The 10,449-nt window shown below is 42.7% G+C and overlaps 1 long non-coding RNA gene across 1 annotated transcript; it reads right to left on the bottom strand.

Moving 5' to 3' along the window:
• Positions 1-359: 359 nt before the first annotated feature.
• LOC126984306 (uncharacterized) lies at positions 360-7,344 on the bottom strand. The gene is made up of 3 exons (XR_007736569.1): positions 5,666-7,344; positions 1,488-4,839; positions 360-616 (listed from the first exon to the last, which is right to left on the bottom strand). It is a non-coding gene; the product is annotated as an uncharacterized LOC126984306 (long non-coding RNA).
• Between the last annotated feature and the right edge of the window lie 3,105 nt (positions 7,345-10,449).

Here is a 10,449-nt window from a genome sequence, read left to right as displayed (position 1 = left end):
GGGAAGTCTTACAACATCCGGGTGTTCCCTGAACCAGTGTTGTCCAAACTGGGGTCCGCGTACCCCTCGGGGTACGCAGCATAGATCAAAGGGGTACGTGAAAAGACGATGAACACACACACACACACACACACACACACACACACAGCAGAAACTTCCCATGTTCTATGAAGGAAAAGAGAGAGGGAGGGACGGTTGGTTACCTAGAAAGGACGCGTTTTGTACGTGTACGTAAATATAATGTAATGTAATGCAAATATGATATATATAATTGACTTTAGTCAGCCATAGGGGGTTCGTAACAGTGGGAGAATGTAATAAAGGGTACAATAGGCGAAAAAGTTTGGACAGTACTGCCCTGAACCATTCCTTTACGGCCTGGGAATTGTGGGTTGGAGCATTATCCATCGCAATGAAAATTGGTTGTGGTGGTGGTATCAGCATTGCTCTTACAGTTGGCAGCATAATTGTGTCCAATATCTCCACATATTGAAGTGAAGTCAGGCGCTCCTCAATTTCAGCTAGCTCCCCAGGTCCGCTTGCTGACATCCACCCCCAGAGTCCGACCGTTATCCTGCCACTCCTTCTCGAATAGTTGATGTTTTGAGTTTCATACCTGAAATTAGAATTAAGAAATATAAGTATTTTCTGTTTAAATAATTGAAGCCTTAATGAATATATGTTTATTATCCGAGAGAGAGAGAGAGAGAGAGAGAGAGAGAGAGAGAGAGAGAGAGAGAGAGAGATTGTGTGATAATTTATTTTATGAAGACATAAAAAAATTTTATATTTTCAGCTTTTTTGGCATATAAAAAGTTTTAGATGTCAATATTCACTGCATATGCATATATATTATTGCTTAGAATATTATAGTACCGTCAACAAATATAAAGTCACCATTATTTTCTGTAACAATAGAATTAACTGTTCAAGAAACCAGCATGGACTCGTTGTAAAACATAATGTCATAAATACTCAAAGATCGTGGCACTCTTTTGACAAATAGCTCAAAAAGGTAAACGAAAAAGTCTTATTAGGGGCAATGCGTGGCATCAGAACTGATATTAATAGCCTACTAAAGAACCCGATAATAAATCCTCGGGCGGCAACAACAACTGAGCTGGCGATGTGTGTGTGTGTGTGTGTGTGTGTGCACCGCACCCAACTGCTACCCACAGCCAGAGGGGGATGGGGAGAGGCTAGCAAGAGAGTCTTGGGGAGGAGGGTGGACAGTTTCGCGAGTCAGAAAAAAGGGAAAACAATCTGTGAATATTTAATGAAGTATTAAGGTCTGCTAATTTTATAAAAGTGCTTACAGTAAAGTAACAGATATGAATGTAAAGTTGATGAAATGGACTATGTCACTAATGCCTTTGAAAATTACTGTAATTAATTACTTTTTTAAATACAGCCATTTGCTTCCTCTCTGCGACTTTATAGTGGTGGCTTTATACCAGTTCACGGTTGAATTTATTTCTTATTCTCACCTTGTTTTGTCGAGACGCCAGCAGTGTAGTCTCCCGTGGTCGTCAGAGGCAAACGTTTTCTCGTCGCAGAAGACGACCTGTTCCCAAAACGTTGCCTCGACCGGGAGATATTCCAAAGCGAAGCCCAGGCGCTCCTCCCTGTTGGTGTCGGTGAGGAAGGGCTTGGTGGCTGGCGTCCGGTGGTGCAGGCCAGCTTCATGGAGTCTCTTCCTCACCGTGGTGATCCCTACGTTAATGCCCGTGGTGACCTTGATCTTCACAGCTGTGGTGAGGGGATTGTCTCTTGCTTGGCTGATGATGCGCTCGTCTTCCTCCTGGGTGGTGTGGCGTGGACCTCCAGGGCCAGGATTCACTAACGAGTTACGACGTTCGTAAGTCACAAAAAATGTCTTAAGGCAACTTTCGGCTGCTTTGGGCTATTCACTAAACAGTTACGACACTCTTCCGGCACCGTAACTTTACGGCAGCTCCAGACATGGCGTAAGATATCGTGACCCGTACGTAGGGCAGATTTTCTCCACAACACAAGGAGGAATGAAGAAGAAGAGGAAGACCCGCTGCCAAAATAATGAACAAAACGTCACAGTGCTATCAAAACATTGCTTTATAAGGACGTGTCAACCGTATATAATACCATTCACTGAATATGTAGTGACTGTGAACTCCTACACTACTGAATCAAATATCCTGCCGTAAACACTCGTGATAATATATATGGAGGGCTTGAAATTTTCGCAGGAGATCCACCAGGGGGTAATGTGGGTACTCATACATGCTCGGTGAATAATTTAGTCTTAATTTGTAGTTTGTAATACCTTAGACCACTAGCACAACCAAGGATGGGCCGGGCCCCACCCGCTTACCGTTGATGAGGTTTCAGGCCCTGCACCCCCAAAGTTTATCTTGTCTTTTTCTCTGCCCTCCAATCTCCCTGAACATATTTCTGGGTGTCCCCTTGCCATTGTTTAGCAGATTTTAGCGACCTATTTTAGAGACACAAACTATTCATTACTGGGTAAATTATCATGTCTTTTTTTGTGGAGTTAGTTATCACCAGGAAGCAATTATGAAAGTACTAGAGCTGATTTGGTGAGTCTCATACTTGGGTTGACAGTTTACTCTCCTCTATAACGATAGGCTACTATCCCCAGCGGCAATTATAGGTTACAATTTTAGCAGAGTTAGGTTACCATCCACTAGGTTAAAACGAGTCTGTTAGTTTGTAAATAGATTTGGGAGTGAAGACGGCTGGACAATATATGCCGCAGAGCTTGTTATAGTGAATTCTGGGGTAAATTTGCTGTAGCACTTTCATAGCTGAATTATTGTGGTAATAAACAGAGCCCCATTAAAAAGCATCATAACATATCACAGGAAATAAGTAATATGCATCTCAAATAGACTGCTCCTGCTAAGCAATTACCCATTCTTTGCAACATGCATCATGTTTGTTGGATATTTTGGTAATTAAGTCATCCCATGGCTCATTCTTGTCTCAATGATATTTACTGTATTAAGGTATTACATTTACTATTTAGTATGCTAGTTTTACTGGGTGTTATAGATGATGTGTCTAGTAAGGGTAGGGTGAAGTTGGGGGCATACGCATAGCTGTGTGTGGCCTCGGTGCTCATCTCCATCACATGGTAACCTATTGCTGGTAAATTAGCAACCTAGCAACACCTGTCAAGGTTTGATTCATCACCCAGTTTTATTCCCACTCATAGTTTAATAGCTACTATAATTGAAAAAGTATTTTATGATTTTAGGTTGAGGCAAAATATTTATATATATTGATATTTATTTCATGTTAAGTGAAAAATATATAATTACTTCATTTTCTACTTATAGCACAACATTAAAACCAGAAAATAAAGGTTCTTTGTCCATAGACTATAAAAAAAATCTTTCTCCTTGAAATTCAAGTTATTTTTTGGGTATTGACAAGAAAATAATGTTTCTGTTTTTAACTCAAATATGCACTTTTTTCATTTATGTAACCTAACCTTACTAAAGTACTGACTCACAAGTTGAGAACATAATGAAAAAGTGGGCATTGATATATACATTATTAAATATTTAAATGTGTTAAATAGTGTACTGGCAATAAAATAAAGGAAATCATCGAGCAAATTGGTGTATGGGTGTGTTTCGTTAAGAACTCGGTAGAGTTCTTCAAAGACAATGGCACTGCCCACTGTCAAAACACATTCCACTATACCTAGAAAATTTCCACGATGACTGTTGGCTCTCAAGATATAGCTGGAAGCCAGACTCTTTCTCGAGTCATCAGAGTTTTGAAAGAAGTCTTGGGCTTTCCAGGATGTGACACACACACACACTCACATACACACAAACACACAATTATATACTTTGAGAGTAAGAGTAGTAAAGTTGGGGGGATACGTAGTAGCAGCGCATGGCCTCGGTGCTCATCTCCGTAACATTGACCCTTGAGACTGTGGTGGAAGGGAGCCCCCATTACCTTGGGACACAGGGCCAGTGTAATATCTGGGTTACCACAGATTACCTTCCCCAGATTTCCCCAGGTATCCATTTATCGACCAGCCCAAGAGGGAGGATGAACAGCTGGGTGAGCTGCACGCAGACTGCCTGGGCCGGGATTCGAACCCGGGCCTGCGGAGTAGAAGCCAGGCACGCTAACCAGTAGACCACGGAGGCGTATAACTTTGAGAGTGACACAGGCTAAATGGACTTAATTATATTGCTTTTGAAAGTCACTTAATCTGACTTCATATATATAATAACAACTTCTTTACTAATATAATTAAAGAAAGAACTGCTGGTATACATGAACACAATCACAACTTAAATTGTAAAAAAAGGGGAGAAATTATCTGACTAAAAATTAACTGCAGGACAATATGGCTGAGCTTATTATACACTTAATAAAATGTAAAGCATATAGCACCGTGGTGTGTACTATTTGGAGCAATTCTTCACAGCTTGCTATTAAACATCTTTTTATATGTTATTTCCAACAGAAAACAATTAAATAAATTGCAAATACAAAACATGTTTGAAGAAATCAAAAGAGACCTTTAGTGATGCATAAGAAATACAGAATTTCATGCCCTGCAATATTCAACAAAGTCCTGTAAAGGTCCAGCTATTGCAGTCATTCTGGTTGAGACGATTCAAGGAAATCTACACATTTCTGCAAACTATCCAGTAATATATGCTTGGTCTTGCTCCTTCAGAACCTTTTTTCTTGTGTCCATCTTGTGTCTCCTGCCTGGAAGTTTAAGGGTCCGACGCTGCACCACTGCTGGGACATATGGGCTGCTAGGTGTTGTAGCACCCACTACACTTACAGGTTACACTCAGTCTCCTATAAAAGGAAAATTATTTGCTTGGTCATCATAACCAGGATCATAAGAGAGAGAGAGAGAGAGAGAGAGAGAGAGAGAGAGAGAGAGAGAGAGAGAGGTTAAAGTGACTGGCTAGTAGTTAAAGGTTAAGAAGCAATGAAGTAGAAAGTTTACATAGTTAATAAACTTAATCTGTGGAAATGAAGAAAACAAAGAAATACAATGACTAAGTTATAATAGTGAATTTAAAGTATCTATGTTTTAATAGGAAGTTAGTTTATCTCAAGCACTATGAAAGAGCTTTTTACTTATTGTTATTGCATTTATAGTAGTGCGACAGTGTTTTAAGCCATAATACAGCGAGCTGCTCTTTGGAAAGTATGCCGTTTTATCTACTTCCCAATATCTGAGCAGCTGACAATGTCTGAGCTCCACTCCTAATCCTAGCCACATTGCTGGGCAGTGCCCTGGTGGCAAATCTTAATGACTGATATGTTTGCTAAGCTCTGCTGCTCAGTAAATGGCCTCACCTCTATGAAAATACTGAAATGACACCACGTACTGAAGTGTGTGGGCCCCCATATCCCTTCCCCTCTCCATGGTGAGATAACTTGGTGCATGCAAGTATATTACACTTTTACCTACAGAGGAGGTCAAAACAGGGTAATGAGACTGATCATGGACAACTTGGAGGACAAAGTCATGGCTAAAAACTGACAGAAAGGCACGTTTATAACGTTACCTAAAGGATACCTTCATGCAGGTTAACAAAAATGTTTCACTCACTAGCACGTTTTAGCAACAATATACCAAGCTGACTCTCCACATGACAAGTGATTGGCTTACCTGAACTTCCTCACTTCATCTCCGTACTCCCGGTGGGGCAGGCAACATCGCCTGCCTCTGGCACGGGTCACGTGCTGCACTGGTGTTGAGGTTCCTGTGATTGGCTACTGTCTCTAGAGTACGTATGTATCGAGCGCTGCCATTGGTTGAACGAAATATGTCAACAACACACTACGCCGTCTGTCGGCGGGAGTGTGAAACAGCGTTAAGGCAGGAAAATCTAAACATGGCGGACTTGAGATTTTTTTGTGAATCGCAAGATACGACATTCTTATTTCAGCCATATTGGATCCACTTAAGATTGTCGTATCTGCGAGGCGTTAGTGAATCTGAAGGTCAGTTGGCTATGATCGAGTCCCTTGGTAGAGCACCGACAACCCGAGATTTGGACGCCATATTTGTCCCGGTAGCCGGTTATAAAGTCACAGAAAAAGTCACAATTTTGGCTAGGAAAAATATCACAGGATAAGTCACAATTTTGGCTAGGAAAGAAAGTAATTTAATCAAACAAAAAACAATTTAGTCAGTCGCCAGACTCATAGCTGGGCGTTATCGCGATAAGTTATCGCGATACTTATCGCTGATAACAAAATCGGCTTATCGACCATCCGCTACTTATTTATATAAATATCGGTATCTTCGTTACTTTTGTAACCAAACTATTGATAATCGCTACTTTTTTCCGCCTTTCAGAAAAAAAAACGTCTCCTCCCTACTGCGCATGCGTGGCCCGGGCGCCCGGTGTTGTATGAAAAAAACTTCGGGGTATGAAATATGTTCGGTGAAGAGATTTCATAGTTAGATCACAACATTAAAACACTAGGATTTATATCGGGTATCGGTTATCGCGTATATTTGTGTCTCCAGTTAACGAATATCGGTTATCATCGATAAGGTTTCCCAATTTATCCCAAGTTATCAGATATCGGGAATAAGGTTTTCTGTTATCGTGCCCACCTGTGGCCAGACTGGTGGATGGGTATAGTGTGATCAACGAGGTTGAAGAATTTATTATTACACCCTCCTGGCATCGTTCTTCATGGTGGCGTCATGCACATTCCATACGTGAGGGTCAAACAGGTGGAATGTGACGCATTATCAGAGGCATCAGGGCATCACTGGATATGGTTAACTGGCTCATGCATCAGTCGAAAGGAGCCACTAACATAAGTACAATCGAAGAACCTGACCAACTCCTCGGCTTCAGGTGGATCTTGTGGAATGACAGTTTGAGGTACCTCATATACCTTCACCAACGTCCAGTCGGGGCCGTTGTCACTTTACCACCAGAGCTTGGGTCTCTAACTGTTTTTCTAATCTTTTCAAATTTTTACCAAAAGGCGTACCTAACATTGTAGCAGTAACTCCTACAAATTATCGTGTGCTCCTCCCGATGACTCAAGGAAAATGGGTGCAACAGCACAAACTCTATATTTTGTTATTGTTGCTATGTTGTCCCTTGTCTTGTCTCTCTTCCCGTGTTCATTGTTAACTTTTTCTGTTAATTGTTTATCTTCAACTGTCTGTCCACGTCCTCCTATTGTTAACTTATACATATTGTTCCACACATACACCAACACTTCAATGTCACTTACACTGCACAACATTCACATACATGCACATACACTTAACAACGTCTCGTTTGTGCTGTGTCTTTCTTAATGACCTTGTATGTTTTTATCAAATAAATAACCTTGACGGGCAATGGTTTTTCCTTATCCGGGAACCAACTAGCGGTAGAACACTCACCTAACCACCAACATCACCAAATGTGGGATACAAACTTGGCGGAGAGACTGTTTTTTGGGGGCCATTGAAGGTAACAGGCTAAAGAGCAGCCTATCCGGATAGTTTTTTTTATTTATTTATTAATAATCCACGAGACATCCTAGAGTTAAATCAAATTATGTGCTTATCTTTGTATTCATTCATACACACACTGGTAATATTTCTGTGGGGTCTGATTCACTTATGAGAGTGAAATTCTATTCTGATAAGCAGTCACAAATTCGTGTCACTAGTAAATATGAAACTAGTAATTTATGTTTTGCCACCATGAAATATACACAAATAGATAAATATGAAAGCTTACGAAGTCACAATAAGTGACATCACCTGCTTTGCGCAGTAAAAATATGCTATTTCAGGTATCTGATACCTCAAAATGGCGGGCCTGCTGGCTACAGCCTTAACGTTGCCAGATTGTCGTACTCAGCCGATTATGTTTCCCGCCTTCCTACCCCAAACTGTCTTCTGGGCTCCATTAACGAAACTAATTTATAGTTATCGTTAAAAGAGTTAAATTCTGATGTTTTTTGGCAATAGTTAGGCGTCAGAAACCAGTAAATACTATATTCTGAGTACGACAATCTGGCAACGGTGGCTATACGTATTTTCATATTATTGTTCTGTTGTTTATTCAATGTTGTGTTCAAGAAAAAAAGAATACTCATAATTTTAATTAGTTTTTGGTTATAAGGATATTCTTTACGGAATACAATTATTAACGTTATAACCTCCCCTACCTTAGGATGATGTCCTGGATCCTGGATCGGCTATGGTGATGTTCAGTTAAGCCCCGTTCACACTGTGCCGACTCTGGGCCAAGACAACCCACGAGGTCTTGGGTGTTGATGTGAAAGGGTCGGGCATGTCTTGAAAGAGGTCTTGAGACTGCTGCGCCGACGTCGTGACGGGAGTCTGGAGTCGTGAGGGTTAGCGCAAAAAAGTATTTCATGCTATACTTTCACGACAAGAGTCGGCAAGTGTCTGGACCAACCGTCACTTCCGGTTGAGGTCTGAGGGAGGTCTGGGGCAGTCGTGACGACTGTCGTCAACAGTCTTGGCTTGTCTTGAGACAGTCGTGACGACTGTCGGGGCCATTTTTCAAATTTTTACCGTTTCCTGTCGGCATTGTCGTCTGTGCCGACTACTTAAAAATGATGAGGGACTGTCGTGACGACAGTCTTCGCCTGATGAAGGACGTTCGTGACGACTGTCGATCGGCTCAGAAATATTGGCTAACACTTCCGCCATCAAGAAATTTATATTTTTATTTTGCAATCACAAACACATTAACAACTTCTGGGCATGGTTACGTTTCGCTGGCACAAACTTGGGACCCACACAGTACGCACGCACTCCGTTTGCCTCGATCTCTCTTGTGTTGAATGACACAACTAGGGTTGCCACCCTGAGGTCAGAAAAATGTGGAATGCAACATCTCACTCTCCAATACGGAATGGATCCATATTAAAGGAACGGGTGGCAACCCTAAAATTTCTCAAGCATGCAATGAGTGATAGACGCAGCACGCTGCTGGTGGAGGCAAGGGGGAGGGGGGAGGGACGTTACGTCGCGTATTTTACACGTATTTTAGGACGAACCTTTGGCAAATTTTACGGGCGCTCACTACAATTTTAAGATACTGAATTTTATCTGCTTGACCATTCAGATAACAAAATACCGTACGGAACAAATGCCGTTCCGTATTGGTTCAAAACGGAACGATACATTTCATTCTCGAATACAGAGCGATTCCGTATTTAAAGGAACAGAAAGGCTGCCGTCAAGACAGTCCCCAAGAGAGTCGCGGAGACCGTCAGGAAGACCGTCGGCCAACTCCTTGGCAACTGTCGGCCAGCTAGTCGGCCAACCAGTTGACAGACAATCTGGAAGACTGTCGTCAAGACCATCAAGACTGTCGGCCAATCGGTCGGCAGATTCGTGGCTGTCATAGACATGGCGCCATTTCGAAAAATGACCGTTGAGACTCGTCTTGAGATTAGTTGGCAGCATGCCGCAGACATTCTGCCAAGTAGTTGGCCGAATGTCCCAGACAGTCGGCAATCATGGTAGCCGGCACCAAAGCCCTGTTCACACTGTGCCGACTCCAGGCCACGACAACCCAACGACTTTTCCATTTGATAAGTTGGTTCCCACGCACCGGAAAGGGGGTGGGGAGGTTTTATTGGGGTCTTGGTGTCTTGCCAACTGTCTGGGACATTCGGCCAACTAGTTGCCAGCATGTCGTGCTAACCCTCACGACTCCAGACTCCCGTCACGACGTCGGCGCAGCATTCGGCAACAGTCTCAAGATATCTTTCAAGACATGCCCGACCCTTTCACATCATCACCCAAGACCTCGTGTACCCTAGAGTCGTGGGTAGTCGTGGCCGACAGTCGGCACAGTGTGAACGGGGCTCAAGACGCTAAAAAAATCTTGGAGCGTAGGAGCCGACTTGTCAAATGCAGAAGTCGCTGGGTTGTCTTGACCCAGAGTCGGCACAGTGTGAACGGGGCTTTAGGTGAACCTATTCATCGTCCATAGCCACCTCACTCTTCCCCGGTCCCTACCCACCCTCCCCGCCCCTCCTCATCCCCGTCTTAGCACCCCAAAATTTCTTCTGATGAGAGAGAGAGGTCAGCCCCAGGACAGGAGATTCTCTCTCTCTCTCTCTCTCTCTCTCTCTCTCTCTCTCTCTCTCTCTCTCTCTCTCTCTCTCTCTTGCATTTTCCCTCTTTGTCACACACACACACACACACACACACACACTTTTTACTTCAGTTATATTTCTTTCCTTGCCCTTCTTTCTGTTTCCTCCCAACTTTACCCTCCCTCCTCCTCCCTCCCTTCCATCTTTTCCCTCCCTCTTCATCCCCCCTCCCATCCTCCCGCCTAATGAGGGTTCGCACCTCCGGCCACTGCTTCACCTCATTTGACACTAGTAATCTCCGATTTGTTTGTTTCAGTTTCTACAGAAACATCATTTTACCATAATTTC

The sequence above is a fragment of the Eriocheir sinensis genome, chromosome 5 (genome assembly GCF_024679095.1).
Source record: "Eriocheir sinensis breed Jianghai 21 chromosome 5, ASM2467909v1, whole genome shotgun sequence".
NCBI classification, from domain to species: domain Eukaryota; kingdom Metazoa; phylum Arthropoda; class Malacostraca; order Decapoda; family Varunidae; genus Eriocheir; species Eriocheir sinensis.
Note: the sequence above shows the minus strand (reverse complement) of the source record. Positions and strands in the feature narration are given on the sequence as shown.